At 43.0% G+C, this 17,749-nt stretch overlaps 2 pseudogenes; both read right to left on the bottom strand.

The window, feature by feature from the left end:
- Positions 1-10,415: 10,415 nt before the first annotated feature.
- Positions 10,416-11,565, bottom strand: LOC119796980 (annotated as a pseudogene).
- A 2,893-nt stretch (positions 11,566-14,458) lies between these two features.
- On the bottom strand, positions 14,459-16,397 carry LOC119796979 (annotated as a pseudogene).
- Positions 16,398-17,749: the final 1,352 nt, after the last annotated feature.

The following is a 17,749-nucleotide window of genomic DNA, read 5'->3' as shown; positions in this document are numbered from 1 at the left end:
CGCGAGACAACAGAGCAGTATGAACGGAGTAATTTAAATGCTGACCCTGCTTTTGAGGGCGGAACACCTTCACATAGCGATCATTCTCCTCCGGAAAAAAAAGAAAAAAAAAAAAGACCTGGGTGGAAAAAGTCTGCAATAATGAATATAAAACACAAATATGCATCCAATTCAATGCAGATTTGAGTCAAATAGTAAAAAAAAAAAAAAAATTCACACAGAAAGGGGGGCAAAAAAAAATCACCACGCCAGGAGGGATAAAGGCAATCGGGTCAGCTGGCACGCACATGAGGTCTCCCTTTTTATTTTCCCTAGTCAGACGCAATGCTTCAGATCTCACCCACCCAGAGATTAGTCCTACTTAATAACGGAAATGGTTTAGCTGCATTGCATTAAGCACAAACAGACTCACTACAAAGGCAAAAAACTGAAACTGGTCCCCACTCTTATTCTAAAACAGGAGCACAAACACATACATCATTAGTTTTTCCCTGAACTGGCCTTGCACTTCTGTTTCTCCATCGTCATCTCTAATTCAAACTGAGAATCTACAATCAAATGAGGTTTCCAGTAGCTCTTATTGATCTCACCTACTGTTTACCTTACCTGTGGTTTCTATTGAAACACCCAGAGTACCTTGTGGTCTCACAAAGGATTACCGTTGCGGCAACAGTAGCCTCTATTGTCCGGATTAAGCCCTGGCCTGGGCACGCTATACGCTGGACATGCCTTGACACATGTCTGGAAAAGCTCTTTGTCCCAGGAGACTGAAACGAAGGCCTCAGGAGGGCTGCTTTTCTGTATGTTCCGAGGTTTGATAAAGTTTTACCTCATCATAACAATAACATATCGAGTGTACACAGAGTTTTATTGAAGAAGGTAACATCTGGAAACTCATAAGTCCAACAGTCATTAGCAGAATCTGTTCTACTTGACAGAGATCTGTATAGAATTCTCTCTTATTCTATAAAATAAATTTTGTTTCGTGGATTTCCGTGAACAACCAAGGAGCTATGGTTTCTGTGGATATCCGGAACAAATGCTTCCTTTCTTAGTGGCAGGCACATATTCTGCAAACTCTCATTAGTAGGAAAGATTCCAATAAAATCCACCTTTTAGATTTGTCTCCATGGCACATTTAACACATAGTTTTTCCTCTTAAAGAAGATGGGTAACTGATCATTTTACCAACTGGTTTCTGTCTAAAGGAATCTCTTAACTGCTGCCATCTTGTCTACAAACCAATCTTTCTTTCATTTCTTAAGATCTTCGGAAATGTGCTGCTGATGTGTGAGGATGTGGCTTATTTTATTGTGCAAGACCCACCACAGCCGTTCCCATGACTCCAATTGCATGAGATGGCGTGGCATGTGTTAGGATTTGTGAGGCAGAGATGAAGGTGACAGCTAGGAAACAGCCAGTGATGCTGCCAGACTATCCATCCTTGTAATGACAAATTAGACTCTGTGTGTGTGGCAGAGATGGATGTCTGCCCCCAGTTCTCAAATACTAAATGAAAAGATAATGCAGCAGCAATATCAGTCTCATTATAAGGCATTAAATGTTAATCACCATTGAGAGATTGCAACGTTGACATGGCTGTGAAGTTCAGACGGGATTTAACACGGCTATAAGATGACATGATGTGCCCTCGGGATGCTCTATTGAAAGTTCTCAGCTGCTAATCAGGCTACGCTCCTAATTTTATTACTAAATGCATAAGCAGGGTTCTGTGTTCCCAATTTTCTTGAGGGACATTCAATTCAAACCCCATTAGGAGGAAATGTAATTCTTCTTATTCAAAAAAAGAACATTAATACCGAATATACAAAGACATACCTGAAGATTTTGATCTCTACAGCTTTGTCTGTTAGAAACAAATAGCAACTATACATTGATAAAAGCACCTGAGGGAGAACTAATTAGATCTTGTGCAGTAATAAGGCGAGTTGGGGTTAATATGTTAAAGAAAAGACACTTTTAGGAAGAAAAAAAAAACATTTGAAAAGAAACCATTCTAGAACTCTGGCTATATATAGTCACCAACCAGGCCATCTCTCTGGCCCATATATGTGTTCACTTTGTACCGGACCTATATGTAAGTGGCAGATGACAGCCAGAAGCAGCGTTATTATTCAAGCCTCTGCTCTACACAGACTAGGAAAGCAGTGTGCAAAATCTCTGAAGGGCACATCATGTTTTTAAGGAGCTTAAGGATATTAGTCATGCATTGATTGGACAAGTCTCACCTTTTTTTTTTTAGATAATCAGTGTTTGACTTGTTGTGATTTAAATGTGCATCAGTAATTGTTACTCCAAGGACATTGTCTTTTGTAATACTAAATCTCTATTAGTCAGCAGATGTAATTTAACCATAACAGCTCAATTTACCATGGCATAAGATTTTATTTCTACTTTAAAAACAGCACAAAGGCAGATCAAAGCCCTGCAAAACACACTTTTGCATTCATTCTTGTTTTTGTGACTTATGGAGACATTTCATTGGCTTGCATTCATTTAACATGTCCTAACCCCGACCCTAACTATCACCAACATATACCGAACCCTAACCCTTACCTGAACTCAATTCACACCTTAGTCCTGAACCTAAACCCAGCTCACAGAAAATGACTTTACCATATGAGGACCACGATTTTGGTCCCCAGAAGGACATAGGTCCCCATGACGTGACTATTTAAACGTATATTAAAGTCCCCACACTGTCATTAAAACAAGTCCATACAGAGACAAATATACTGTACATATCCCCTACACTACCTGTCTGGCTCAATCGTAAGAGCCAGGTCCAGGCTATCAACAGCTATGCCTTGCCAGTAATCAAACAACCTGCTGGGATAATAAGTTGGACTAAGGAGGAAATTCAGGCCACTGATGTTAAAACAGGAAAGCTTCTAACAAGTGGTGGATTCCACCCCAAAATCAGTTTCCACAGACTATACACTAAGCGCAAAAAGGAGGCAAAGGCCTAGTGAGCGTCAGAGGGACCAAGGAAGATGTAACAAGCTCCAAGAATACACCAGGAAAGTTGCCTCGAGTGATGAAGCACTTAGTGAATGTGCCAAAAGCCGGAAATTAAGGAATTAGAGGAACCATCATGGGAGGAAGATCCTATCAATGGCCAGAGAGGGGGCGGGGCTGAAGGACCGCACAGAAGCACTGATCATTGGCAGCTTAAGAGTCGGCCTTGAGCATCAGAGCAACAGAGGCCCAGATCTACAATAACAGGCAAGATCGCAAGTCTTTGGTGGAGGACCAGAGCTGGAGATAAAGGAACCACTCACCCCCAGAGATTGGGGATCTGGAGTCGTCAAGTCATCTCTATGTCATGTATTTGTTCTGACCAGGTGAGTCCAATCTGCACTGGTTAGGTAGCACTGGTTGGGTAGAACAAATACATGACAAAGAGATGACTTGTTGACTCCAGATACCCATCTCTGCTCACCCAAACCCAGGAGTATGAGTATTGCAATAGAGGCCCAGATCTACTACACCAGACAAGACCCCAGGTGCAGACTGTGCAAAGAGGCTGTTGTGGTTGACATAGCAATACCAAGTGACTGAAACATCAGGAAAAAGGAGCATGAGAATCTAAAGAAATACCAGGGGCTCAGAGAAGAGCTGGAGAAAACCTGGAAGGTCAAGGCATCAGTGATACCCGTGGTCATTGGGGCACTCGGGGCAGTGACCCCCAAACTTCAACATTAGTTCCAGCAGATCCCTGGAAATACATCAGAGATCTCGGTCCAGAAAAGGGCAGTTCTAGGAACAGCAAAGATACTGCGCAGAACCCTCAAGCTCAGGTCCTCTGGCAGAGGACCTGAGCTTGGAGGAAAAAAACACTTATATATAAATATATGTGTTGTTTTCCCTGCTGAACCATATACACCTGTGATATGTATTTTTCACTGTTTACCTCCAGAGTTACAGGTTATTGTAATATATAACCTCAACTGCCATACTTTAAAATCTGATAAGTTTTTCCTGTCCACTGTCACCACAAGCATGCTTGGTGTGAGGGATTGCCTTTGAGTCAATGAATCATTGCAATCAACTGGTTTTCCTTAGACAGAAAACTTTGAATCAATTTGAATTAATGACTTGTTGAATTATCCCTGTAAAGTGTCTTGAGATGACAAGTGTTATGAATATGTGCTATATAACTAAACTGAATTGAACTGAATAATATCTTTGACTGGATAAGCTTAACATATTTCAGTTTACATAATTTATCATAAAGAAGTTGTGTTGGGATAAACAGTGACTTTTGTCAAATATGGTTTTGTTTTTTGCTTTAGGGATCTACTTTGGTGTTGACCTCGCTCTGCTCACAATTCTTACCTGCACCATATAATCCTGATTTATACCAACTGAAAACCCTACTGTCAGAAAGAAGAATAGAGAAACACTATATTTACAGTTAAACCATAACCAAATTATATAGATTTAGGGATCTTAGAAAGCCCTCTTAAGTAAATAAGCCTACCTCTGCAATGTTTACAGCCAACATAAAACTTCTTTGCTGATGCATAATATGTTATTGAACAATTAAAAGTGACTTTTATGAGTGTAACACTTACATGAAAACTAATCTATAGTAGACCTGTCTTTTCACTGTTTCAGAAATAGAGGTACTAGAAATGTTTTTCATTGTCATGTAGCTGCTACATTACTCTGTGTACTAAATCGCTGCTTAGTGATTACATGTTTGGCGGAATGACTGTTGTGTTATTTTTTCCTCTGTAAGTGACAATTATGTACAAATTGAAGGTGGGTATCTTTCAAGCAGAAAGTAGAGGTAGAATTAGAGGTTAAACACACAAGCCTCTACACTTCCACATGTTCTTTGTTCTCAATCAGACCTAGAGATGTTTACCATCCATGCTTTTACTCTAGTATACAGCTCTGCTCACAACACCTCCATAGGCCTTGTTATTCAATTTCAATGCAGTTTATTTATATTGCGGCAATTCACAACACATGTCATCTCAAGGCACTTAACAGTTAACCAGATCATACAATGAAATTAATTTAAAGTTTTCTATCTAAGGAAAACCAGTTGGTTGCATCAACTTTTGACTCAAATGCAATCCCTCACACTAAGCATGCTTATAGCGACAGTGGAGAGGAAAAACTCCCTTTTAACAGGAAAAAACCTCCAGAAGAACCATCCTCAGTGTGAGCGGCCATCTGCCGAGGCCGACTGGGGTTCAAGGAGACAGAAGCAGAGACACAAAAAGCAGCTGTAAAAGGCGTCCCGGTCCAGGATACACTGCCAGGCAGACGAGCTCTGAGCCGGCTACCATGTCAGAGGATGAAGAGAGCACATCAAGCCAGTCACAGTCAGAGAAACAGGATTACACTGGAAAAAACAGGCAAATCTCCAACATCTATAAACAAAGGTGTTGATGGCAGCAGCACAGCTGCTTACCATTATATTTTAATTCTCCTGATCATGTATGTTGTTCCCTCTCTGTCCATGGTAAAAAAAAAAAAATCAAGATAGGACAAATTCTGCCAAATGCTGTCCAGACTAGATTTAATTTATCAAAACTGTCCAATGATTTGTTTTTGGGGTAAATAAAGTAGTGGATTCCTGCTGATGCAGAAACAATGTAAAACCACCTTTGTTCTAGGCAGCAGGGAGACTTGTCAGACTACATGTGACTATTTGATGGTAGATTGCATTCTCATATATTCACCACAGGATGAGGATATACAGGTTTTGAAATAGATCCACCGCTTAGTCATTTGGATTGATGGATGTTTTTGCCAGCATTCCTAGTAAACCTAGGTGGATTTAGGGGTGTTGCTATAGATCCAATCCATAGCAAAAATAGAGTTCAACCTGTGTACTTTAATTGGGAGTGATACCTACTTTTATCCAAAGCTGGAAGAGTGGAAAGGTGGTCAAAAGGCTTGTTAACAAACCTTTGTCTTTAACCACAAGACCACAAATTGGCTGCTTCCTCATCTTTTTGGCAAGAAGCTTCTTTCATGACAAGCAATTCACCCTCTACATATCATCAGAGCCCACCTTACATTTTGGTGCATGAATGTTAAAAAAAAATTATTCAATTCAGTTTTATTTTTAAAGCACCAATTCACAAAACCTGTCATTTCAAGCCACATCATCAAGACAAATTGCTTAAAGGTGTTCCCAAAAAGTTAAAAAACTATCCACTGGACTTTGTTTCCAAGTTTGAAGATGTTTCGTTTCCCATCTAGGAAGCTTTTTCAATTCAAGATGTCAGAAATAGAGCTGAGTTCGTCGTTTTTTACAGTTGCCCAACAAAGCCTTGTTTTTTCTTAGAAAACATGCCAATGGTATTGGGCATTGCATACAGACTAAAGAAGCCAAACGACACCCATTCCTGTTTGTCTGTTTCAATTTGCATGTTTCCTAAGCAAACACAAGGCTTTGTTAGGCTACTGTATAAAGCCTCGAACTCAACACTATTTTTGACTATTTGAATTGAAAAGCTTCCTGGATGGGAAGCGAAACATCTTCAAACTTGGAAAAAAAGTCCACTGGATTGTTTTTGTTTTTTTTGTTTTTTTTGGAACGACTATTACCTGGATGACTGCAAGTCTTCACCAGCTTAAAGGTTTTCTGTCTAAGGAAACACAACTGATTGCATTGAGTCATTGATTCTGTAGAATTGGCTCCTCCTGGATGAGTATGTTGTGACATTAGGCATTCGCTTGTATTGCATCATTGCCTCGACAGTAACAAGCTTTTCATGCAGCGACAGCATCTTTAAACAGGAGAAAACCTCCAGCAGAATCATACTCAGCATAAATGGCATTTTGCAAGGGGCAGAGTGGGCGTATAAGAAGACCAAAGTAGATACAGAAATGGAAAAAAGAAAGCACTGTTCCACGAAAACATTCCATATTGGAGAAGATAACGGTAACCATGCTCCATAAGTGACTTTATCTATGAAGAAAATAAAGAAGATAAGCTCTGAGTTTGTTTTCATTTCCAAGAAGATGAAAGAGAGGACATACACTTAATCACAGCAAAAGCAGAGACCATAACAATGTCCAGAAAAAAAACAGGACTTAACACTGGAAAAACAGTAGTTGTAGATGACAACAAGCTAATCTTTTAGCAACCACTGATCTGTTATCCAATATATGTATGGTCAGATCTGTGATTATATGTAGAGGGTGGGAAACCAGGATGCTATGTAGAAAGTCGATAGCTCAGAGGGGCAGTTAAATGCTTAACCATCAATCATTTGCTGACTTTCCATTTGATAAAAAATGTAACAATTGAGGGAAATGGGCTTTTTCTAGCCAAACCACCAAATCAGGTTAAGGCTCAACAAACACAAGTTTTTTGGTGTTTTATATATATAAGCCCAATCAATAAAGGTTAGATAAAACAACTTCAGCAATCCTTGCAGACCTCATGAGGCATGGAACCAGGAACCTAAGAAGGCCTTTAATGTCCCTAGATGGGTCTGTGATGATAAGTTGCTTCAAAGCTTTTTTTAAGCTTAAGAAACCTTTTCTCCATTACTATGGTGACACTCAGCAGATATACGGAGCTTATCCACTGCTTAGTCTCCTCAGGACATCCAAGCCTCTTTACTGTCAGCTGGAAATCGGCAGCTCACAGTGTCAGGGTCAAGTGAGGACTGTCAAATTGTGAGGCAGTCCAAATAAGGATAATGTGGGTGCTGAGGGGGAGGATGGGTGTAAAAGGAGGTGTTATTTTGTTGACATCCGAAAGGGTGATTGTCTTTCTCTGAATATGCAAAACTCTCCAATTTTGCTAATGTTGCAAGGGACGTTGGACAAGAGAATATGCAGCAGGATTTGTGGAATGCTTCACAAACTATTGCTGGAAATCCTTTCTGAGGCTTTCTATCTGTTAAAAAAGGATTTGTTGTGGGTTTACTTTCATCCATGTGGATGCTGTTGGTGGGACTTGGAGGTTTGCTCGAGGTAGGGGTTCTGGCACAGATTTCTTTGATCTGCTGAGGCGCCTTGAGGACCGTGCAGCCTGCTGTGAACGGAACGTGTGTGGCGGAGGTGTATGCAAGACATAAAACCAAGATTAGAAAGGAGGACACTACGTTGTTTAGCATCATATCATTTACAAACCAAACTATCATATTGATCTCAGCTGACACATCCGTTAAAAGAAGCTGAAAGATTATCATAGAGAAATACAAAAATAAGAAAAAAAAAAGTTTAAAGGATTTCTAGACGTGCATTTTGATGCTTGCATCATTTTTTAGTTTTGTATTTAAGCTGTAGTGTATATTAGGGAGGTTTTGTTAGGTTTTCTTTGCTTTGTTTGCAGAACTCGGCCAGTGGAGCAAAGCTGCAGCAGCATTTGGGACGAAGTGGCCATTTTCAGCTGCAGGCACGTCACTTCAATGCCGTATTCAGGCCTGCGCTCTCACTCGGTCAGTGACGGATGTGAATCGTCTTTTTTCCACCTCCATTCTTTGGATTTTCTGCAAGAGTGCTTCAGGTCATTATTTTGTTGCATGACCCATTTTTGGTCCAGCCCGATTGATGGCATAATGTGGCATTTAGGAACGCACTGATAAGCCTAAAAAATTATAGCTGCTCTGAGCCCATTGGTCTGCAGCTGCATTGATGTTTGAATCTTATGTAAATGTTATACCGAGATAAATATTTGTTAGCTGAACCACTCCTAAAAACACAAATTATATGAATAAATCCTTTATTATTCTTTGTTTTGAGAGGTGTTTTGAGCTATTATTTTCATCCCTTTGGGAACAAAATCAATCTTCAATGTATTCTAGAGCTTTCTATGCAGTGCATAGCTGTAAACATCAACATAGTAAATGGTTTGCAAAGTGTTGTACAAATAAAGAAAACACAACGTGCACTTGTATGTAAACAACTCATGCATTTTTTACACAGAGGAAAAACCAAACATGTAATTCCAGATGAGGGGTGGAGATCTAAACAAACAGGAATCTCTTGCATAAGGGGGTGATATCACAGAGAGCACATCCGATGTATATTTGCAAAGGCAGCAGTTGGTGGGCTCCGGGTAGAGCTATGAGGGGGAAATGTCACTTGTCTCTGCTGTGTTCAGTCTGTCTCCACTTTTAACAGCCCCATAGAACTAATAATGTTGTGCAGATGTAGAGGTTTTAGCCGTGAGCCAATAATATGGAGGGCGCAGTATGCTGAGAATGCCTTTGATGTTGGCTTTATAAAGCAGAAGGACGCTTTGATGATTTTGCTGACATTTCCAGGAGACGTTAAAGACTAGAGTAGGCCTAATCAAATCAGTGTGCTTTCTCTCTGTTTAAGGTTAGGTAGCATGAATGCGGTCTGCCTCTTGGGAGTTTGGGTTTTTTAATGGATTGAGATGAGGAGACATTTAGTCTAAGTAGTTTTTGAATGAAAGCAAGATGCACAAATTCACTGGTAAGATGGTGTTAAATACCATTTTTATACATGCATTTGCTAAAAATATTTTTAATGCATTGAAAATAAAAATATTTTTGTCAAACATACATACATTTAATATTCAAAGCTTGTTGCATTTTGAATCCTACATAGATTAGGACATTAGATAAAGTTAGACAGCCTATCATGGCTTGAATATGTAGTTTTACTTAAATTGGTGTATTTACAAATTACATCCTTTATAGTTTGTCTGCAGGGCTCCCTTTTATAATCCAATGATCCAATGAGGATTCAAAGCTAATTTATATAGCTCATGTGTATAAGCAAAATGTAAACAGAAGGATCCACTTTGGTACTTTGTGACAATGATGGGAGACAGGAGATAACAGGCTTTAAATTGATATGCAGTTCATCAATTTTGACAGTAGATGTCACCACATCAGTAAAGTCCACTATCTTATAAGTCAAAAGGCTGAAATAGAACTTTATTGATCTCACAATGGAGAAATTAACTCTCTGCATTTTAACCTATCCCTTTGGGGAGCAGTCGGCTGCCACTGTGCAGTGCCCGGGGAGCAGTGAGGGGTTAAGGGTCTTTGCTCAGGAACTTTGGGTTAAGGAGTTAACCCCGGTTCTCTGAAACATGAGTGAGGTATCTCACTATGGGACACGCCCCCCAGCGCTGTCTCCAGAAGCACTATAACATTACGCCAGCCCTGACTGGCTCACAGAGGTGACGTCTGCTACTGGGGAGGGACTTATCCCCAGTATAGAAACAGACGTCACGCTGGTTATCCTCAGTCTCGTAAGCACACCTCTTCCTCGCTCTAGGCAAGGAGGGTGATCTGGTGAGATACCTCACTCATATTTCAGAGAACCGGGGTTAACTCCTTAACCCAAAGTTCTCTTTCAACATTCGTTTCGGTATCTCACTATGGGATGTTGTAACTCCCGTATTGCCAGATAAGCTTACTCGAGGACCTTATAACTTATAAAGGTGAAGATCCTACACCCAGAACCGCGTGGGCCAGTGAGGGTGTAGTAACATCCAACCTATAGAACCTAGTGAAGGTGTGAGGAGTTGCCCAACTGGCAGCCCCACAAATGTCCTCCAAAGGTGTACCCTGAAACATTGCCCAGGATGATGCCATCCCACGAGTGGAATGAGCTCGCAGGCCTACAGGGGGTGGGAGGCCCTTAACCTCATAGGCCATGATAATAGCCCCCACTATCCAATGTGAGAGACGTTGTTTAGTGAGGGGCTTCCCTTTATGTGGCGGGGACCATGATACAAACAGCTGATCCGATTTGCGGAAACCAGCCGTTTTCTCCACATACACCCTCAGAGCTCGTACTGGGCAGAGTGAGTGGAGTCGCTCATGCTCCTGAGAGGCAAATGGTGGAGGGTAGAAAGCCACCAACTCAAGGGGGCGGCATGACAGAGCGGGGTTAATAACCTTTGGTATAAACGCAGGGTTAGGTTTTAGTACCTACTTAGAGTCCCCACTGAAGAACTGCATACAGGACGGATTCACTGAAAGCGCGTGGAGGTCGCTCACACGCTTAGCAGAGACCAGAGCAATTAACAGAGCCGTCTTAAACGACAGTATTTTAAGCTCAGCCTGATGCAATGGTTCGAACGGTGCACATGATAGGGCCTCAAGTACCACCGGTAGGTCCCATGGGGGAGTTAAGCTCCTTGACACTGGGTGGAGTCGTCGGGCGCCCTTCATAAACTGGCACACCAATGGGTGCTGCCCTACTGTTTTGTCACCAAAACCAATATGGCAAGCTGAGATAGCGGCAAGGTACACCTTCACAGTGGAAAATGCCAAGCCTTTATCCAGCAGCTCCTGCAGGAATGTCAGGATGAGTGGCACAGGGCTCTGCATGGCGCTCACCATGGTTTTTGTGCACCAGCTTTCAAATGCACGCCATTTACCTTCATATGCGCTGTTCGTGGAAACAGCTCTTGCACTCTGAATAGTTTTAATGACGTTCGAAGGGAGCCCATTGGCAGTCAGATTCACCCTCTCACAGGCCAGGCCCAAAGAGCTAAACGTTCTGGATGAGGATGAAATATCTCTCCACGAGCCTGCGTCAGCAGATCTCTGCGAAGAGGAAGCCGCCATGGCTCGCCGTACACTCAAAAAAAAAACTTGTTCCCAGAACGTAATAAAATTATGGAAATAATTTCCACCTAAATAAAATGCATTAATTTAGCGAGAAGCAATTTTGTTAAGTGAACAAAGGGTAAATATGTTGGGTCAACGTGTTGTATTTGCATTACTATTACTTAATTACCAGGGGTCAGTCCAACTAGATAAATATAGGTAAATGTAACATACTAACATAATTTTCTTAAGCCATTTAAACTTGTATGATAGGATTATTAGGTACATAATTTAATAGGGTAGTTACAACTACTTTTCAAAATAGTACAGTACATGAATTTATTGTGCTGAGCCCACAAAACAAAGTTAGGTAAGAGATTAACTTTATCATATGAAAATGAACATAAGTAATTATTCACAAAATAAATCATTTTTAACGTATACATATTCAGCTATTTAAAATGTACATGTCAGCCTATATACCCCCAGCTGGTGTCAAGTTTGGAAAAGAAAAACATGAACTAAATTGGATTTGTTGAAATCACTTTACTTTAAAAATGACTACGTTGTGAAAATACAACAAACAATACAGCCTGAAACAGTGTCCAACATCATGTCTGTAAAAAAACTACAACAGATAGACAAACAAAAGTTGTAACTCCTGAGTTAGGAAATTGGAGCCCCCTGTCATTAGGTGTCTATATTTAGAGCTTTCAGCAAAGCCCTTTACAAAGTTATACGCAGAAAGTGGTCCTGTCAACTGAGTGCAAAGACCAATATTTGAGAACAACCAAAATACAGCATAATGCATCCATATCAAAATAGTTTTCTTTAGAAAATAACAATTTGTTTTAAAACCTTACCTTTGCATAAAGAAACATTTCAAAACATTCTATTTTGTAAACCCAAAATAGCAACAGGATGTATTAAAACACAAACACAGCTTTCAGTTCAGTAACTACTCAAATGGCTTCAAATGCCTTCCCATTAGAGTAACTCCAAACCTGTAGTTTACTCTATTGAGGGTGACTAACACGCAAGTAGAGTTTTCAGTGTTTGAGTTTTTTTTGAGAGTATGTTTCCATCAAGCTCCACGATGATCTTCTGCAAAGCTTCAAAGGTGTATCTGAGCTCTGGCGGGTAGCTGAGGTTAAGCGCATATACAAGCGCAAACAACATGACCACAGCAAGTGGCACGTTTCCGAGCCCATCCAGAACTATACCTACATCTTCCGGTCCATCACCTGGCTCTGCACCTTCCTTGCGAATGACAAATATTCCAAATGTCGTCTCCATCACTGCAGCTTCACTGCTCCCACAATCTGTGTTCTTCACAGAAAAAATTTCTTTCTTGCCAAACCCCCTCATCAAGTTTGAAGAATGAGCATCCAGCTGGGAGAAGAACTTTGACAGCAAACTGATGGTTGTAATCCTCTTAAATTCAGCAGTTAGCTTAAACAGAAAGGGTACACAAAAGTAAATTTAACTATCATAGCATTGAAATGACCGACTAGTTTAACAATTGTCATCTACCACCAAATCCTAAATCAGCTTACAAGTTATTTCCAAGGCTAGCCCACATTTTGTTGGCTGATATAAATCACACTGTACATATTTCAATCAAAGTTAAATAGTGCTGTGCATTTATTCAAGATGGAAATAGGATGATTAATTACTAATTTAATTTATGAGGCAAACAATGCAATCACATTCCTAAAATGAAAAAGCATTTCTGAAAATACTTTTTCATTTTCAAAATTTACATTTCAATTTTATTTTTGGTATGTATTTTCTGGGGTACATTTTCAAAAAATAAATCTCAAATGTATTTTTCTTTTTTATTTTAATTAAGTAAAATGATGAGAAGCATTAAAGAAGAAATTTAAAATGCAAACAGGATGATTGATTACTAATTTCATTTATGAGTCAAACAATGCAGCCACATTCTTAAAATGAAAAAGCATTTCTGAAAATGCTTTTTCATTTGAAATATGGTAACGATTTGCTTTCCTAGCTGGGCTACAGCACAACAGTACATTTATGGTAGCACACATTTGTTCCCTCGTCAACAAAGTGAATAAAATCTGACTGTGGAAAGCTCCATAGTGCGAAGAACTACTGTGTTGATGTTAGTAGCTGGATGAGCTAATGCTACGTGGAGTTGACATAGAAACCCCGCCAAGGTGCCGAGATGCCGTGGTAGTTTCCAAACTTAGAGCTAATGACTGTTAAGTGCCGAGCTTTCTGCGGACTCCACGTGAAGCCAAGATTCGGATTGGGGGGAAATTCATCACCACTATTATTATTAATGTAGCCTATGTGACTGGAGCCTTTTAGCTGCAGCTACATTCACCAAACGCAGGCAATTATCCCCCACCAGCCATGCCTGCATCAGCTCTTAGCTCATTTTGTAAATGAATCCGCACGCGTTGTCAACCATGCCGTCGACCTCAGGATGCTAGCTTGTAAGCTTAGTTAGCTATGAGCATGGCGACAGTGTGATATATTAATGCACTCTAATAAAACGCCCAGTAACAAATAAATAATCCAAAATACAAAAGAGGACAATAACTAACTGTCTATAACATGTCTGCTGCCGTATTGTTTTCTGTTCGATGGATGATAAAAGATTAAACTTACCTTCTTCCACACTTGAAATTTCTTTTCAAAATGTCTACTCCTTCTGCCAGCCAGAGTCGGGGACTCACTCACCTTTGACCGTGGCCTTCAAGAGAGGGGAATGTGCTCATTACTGCCACCTACTGCTTTGGAGTGTTATTGATTTGCAATCTTAACCCATTAGAATTAGGTTGTTTTAACATAAATTATTCAAGTAAAATTTAAGTTGTTGCATTTTATGCTAAATCTACATGATTTAAAACTGTTCAACCACAAAACATGATTTTATATAGTAGAAGCTACATGTTAGACATAAGATAAGGTAACAGACACCCAGTTTGCTTTTTTTGAGTGTACAGTGACTGGAAGATCTCTGCTAGCCAGTGTTTCCCCGCCCAACGGGTGCTATAAGAATGAGTACATGTTTCCCCGCCCGTACTCTGGCGAGTGTAGGAGTAATGAGCTCCAGTGGGGGAAAGGCATACAGTAGAGCCTGTGGCCACTTGTGTGCCAGTGCATCCAGTCCCAGGGGAGCATCTTCTCTGGTCAGGGAAAAAAACCTTGGACAGTGAGCATTCTCCTCTGATGCAAAGAGGTCAACCTCCGCATGGCCGTATCTCTCCCAAATTTGAGCTACAACCTCGCTGTGGAGTTTCCACTCCCTGTAGCGGGGATTGCCTCTTGATAGCAAGTCTGCGCCCCTGTTCATGACTCCTGGTACATGGATCGCTCTTAGTGACAGCAGGCGTGAGCTGATCCAGACTATCAGTCTGTGTGCCAGCGTGTGTAACTGATGAGAGCGCAGACCACCCTGTCTGTTGATGTAAGCGACCACCGTTGTATTGTCTGTCCTCACTAAAACATGGTGCCCTCTGATGAAGGGCAGAAAGTGTCTTAGTGCCAGCATCACGGCCAGAAGCTCCAGACAATTTATGTGAGCTGTCTGTGTCAGAGAGCTCCATGTGCCATTCACCATCCTGCCCTCGTGCGTGGCACCCCAGCCTTCCTTGTTTGGATGGTTCCCATGATAACCCCGGTATTGAGAAATGTGGGGCTTTTCCACGGGCTCAAAGCTCGTGCGCATGTTGGAGAAATCATCACCTTGCGGTGAGCGTGTCGGACCGGGTTCAGCCGAAGGGACGCAACCCAGCGTTGAAAAGGGCGCATATGCAAAAGGCCTAACTGGATGACGGCCAGCGCTGACACCATCAGACCCAACAGTCTGTGGCAGAGCCTGAGTTTCACATGCGCGCCTCTGCAAAAGAGTGCCAGACAAGCCCGAAAGGCTTCCTCTCTTTCCACCGAAAGGCGCGCTCTGAACTCGTTGGAGTTCAAGGACAGACCAATAAAAGTGATTGTTTGCACCGGGGTTAGAATGCTCTTTTCCCGGTTTATCGAGAAACCTAGAGCCGCCAGATGAGACGTAAGCATCTCTGTGTGCGTCATGAGCTCCGCTGGGGACTGAGCTGCAATAAGCCAGTCGTCTATATAAGTTGCCAGGCGTACGCCTTTCTCCCTCAGAGGAGCGACTGCAGCCTCTGTGCATTTTACAAACACCCGTGGGCTGAGCGACAGGCCAAAGGGAAGTACGAGATACTCGTTCATCTTTCCCTGAAATGCAAACCTGAGATATTTCCTGTGAGGAGGGTATATAGGGATGTGAAAGTACGCGTCTTTTAAATCGACGGAGATAAACCAGTCTCCGTGGCGAACAAACCGTATCAGAGCTGCTTGGGTCAGCATCCTGAACGTATACTTTCTCAGATATGTGTTCAGAGCTCGCAGATCCAATATAGGTCGCAGGCCCCTGTCCTTTTTCGGGACGAGGAAGTACCTGGAGTAAAATCCCTCCTCGCTTTCCTCCTGGGAAAGCAGCCGGATTCCGTTTTTGTTCTGCAGGGAAATTATCTCCTCCTGCAAGATGTGTGCATGTTCCCCCCGAGCATGAGATTGTACTATGCCCCTGAAACGGGGTGGGGCTGCGGCAAACTGGAGCCTGTATCCTCTGGACACAGTCTTTATTACCCAGTCCGATGCCCCGCACGCTCGCCACAGCTGGCTTTTGCCGGCTAGTGGGCCAAGGTGTGTTCCTGACCGAGCTCTTGGCGGTACTAGCTGAGGGAGCTGCAGCACAGCTGTGGTGTTCATCCGCGGCTGCCCTGAATCCGCTTCCTCTTTTGCAGAGATAGCGGCCGGTTGTGCCAAACGTGGAGCGAGGGCTCCACCTTGTGGCCTCATGCTTCGCCTTCTCTCTTTTTCTCCTCACAGCGCTTTTGCATGGCCGCAACGGTAGGACCGAACAATCCCTTCGGGTCCACCGGTGTGTCGAGGAGATGGTTTTTCTCTCTCTGTGACAGGCTGGACAGGTTGAGCCACCTGGCCCTCTCTTGGGTGACCATCAGGGCCATGGCTCTTCCGGAGGCCTAGACAGCGCTTCTGTGGAGGCGAAGGCATAGGTCTGTCACCACGCACACTTCTTCCCACAGACTTTCGCTCGGTGCCCCCGTCATCTGCTCCTGTAGCTCTGCTTGGTAAGCGAGAAGGAGAGATGAAGCGTTAAGCGCCTTCACCGATGCAGCCACCGCCTTGTAGCTCTTATCATTCAGAGCGGATTGAAAGGAATCTGCTTTGAAAGGGAAAGCGGGTCCTGCCGCTGCCACTGCAGGTTTCTGTGATGGGTGCAGGTGAGAAGCAAGCAGCGGTTCCACAGGAGGTAAATGTGAGAAGCCGCTGTCCTCCATGCCAACCCAATCCAGCGCTGACCCTCCCAGGACGGGGTTCTTAGCGGTGAGAGGTTTGGACCAGGACCGGGTCGCTTCTTCAATGCACTCCGGAAAAACCGGCAGGAGCTGCCTGGTGGAAGATTTGGCCTTGGGGAGCCTTTTCCCTTCATACCGGGATGTGGTGGTCTCCGTGAAGGTCTCAGGCCATTCAATGCCTAGCTTTACAGCCGCTCTTCTACAGACATCGTGTAGGTCCATCGCAGACGGGTTTGGGGAGCCGCTGCGAGTGTCACCCACCTCCACTGGCTTTGCAGCCAGTGGGATGATGAAAGGCCCGCAGTCCTGCTCGTAGTCGTCAGACCCGAGGCTAACGGATTCCACCTCCGAGTCGGATTCTGCGCCCGCAGGGTCGCAAAGATCCGGGAGGGCGGCCTCATCTTCCTCCGGGTCAGTTAGTGGCGCGACAGCGTCGAGCTGGTCCGCCCAACTGGGTCCGGTGAATAGGGGCTCTCCCTCTTCGGTGACAGTGAGCACTGGTGGTGGGGGGTTGGCTACCTCCATCACAGGGTCCACCTCCGACAGGCTAGCTTGGCGCGCTAGCCTGCGCCGACGAGATTTGAGGGAGAGCCGAGCACAGTGCTCACAGCTAGCTGGCGACGTTATTCCGTCCCGGGCATGTTGCAGCCCCAGGCACGAAGCGCAGACAGGGTGGGTGTCTGCCCCAGCTATAAGGCTGCCGCATGTGCAAGCTCTAGCAGGTGGCTTGCCCTTGTCCATGGCGAGAACAAGTTCAAGCTGCCTCGTAAGCTCCGAAGATTAGAAAGCAGCTAGTTTGGTGACTAGTTGCCGCTGCTGCTGTTTGGTGAC

This window comes from Cyprinodon tularosa, unplaced genomic scaffold (genome assembly GCF_016077235.1).
Source record: "Cyprinodon tularosa strain WSP-4 unplaced genomic scaffold, ASM1607723v1 ctg564, whole genome shotgun sequence".
NCBI lineage: Eukaryota > Metazoa > Chordata > Actinopteri > Cyprinodontiformes > Cyprinodontidae > Cyprinodon > Cyprinodon tularosa.
This window is presented reverse-complemented; position numbering and strand designations above follow the sequence as displayed.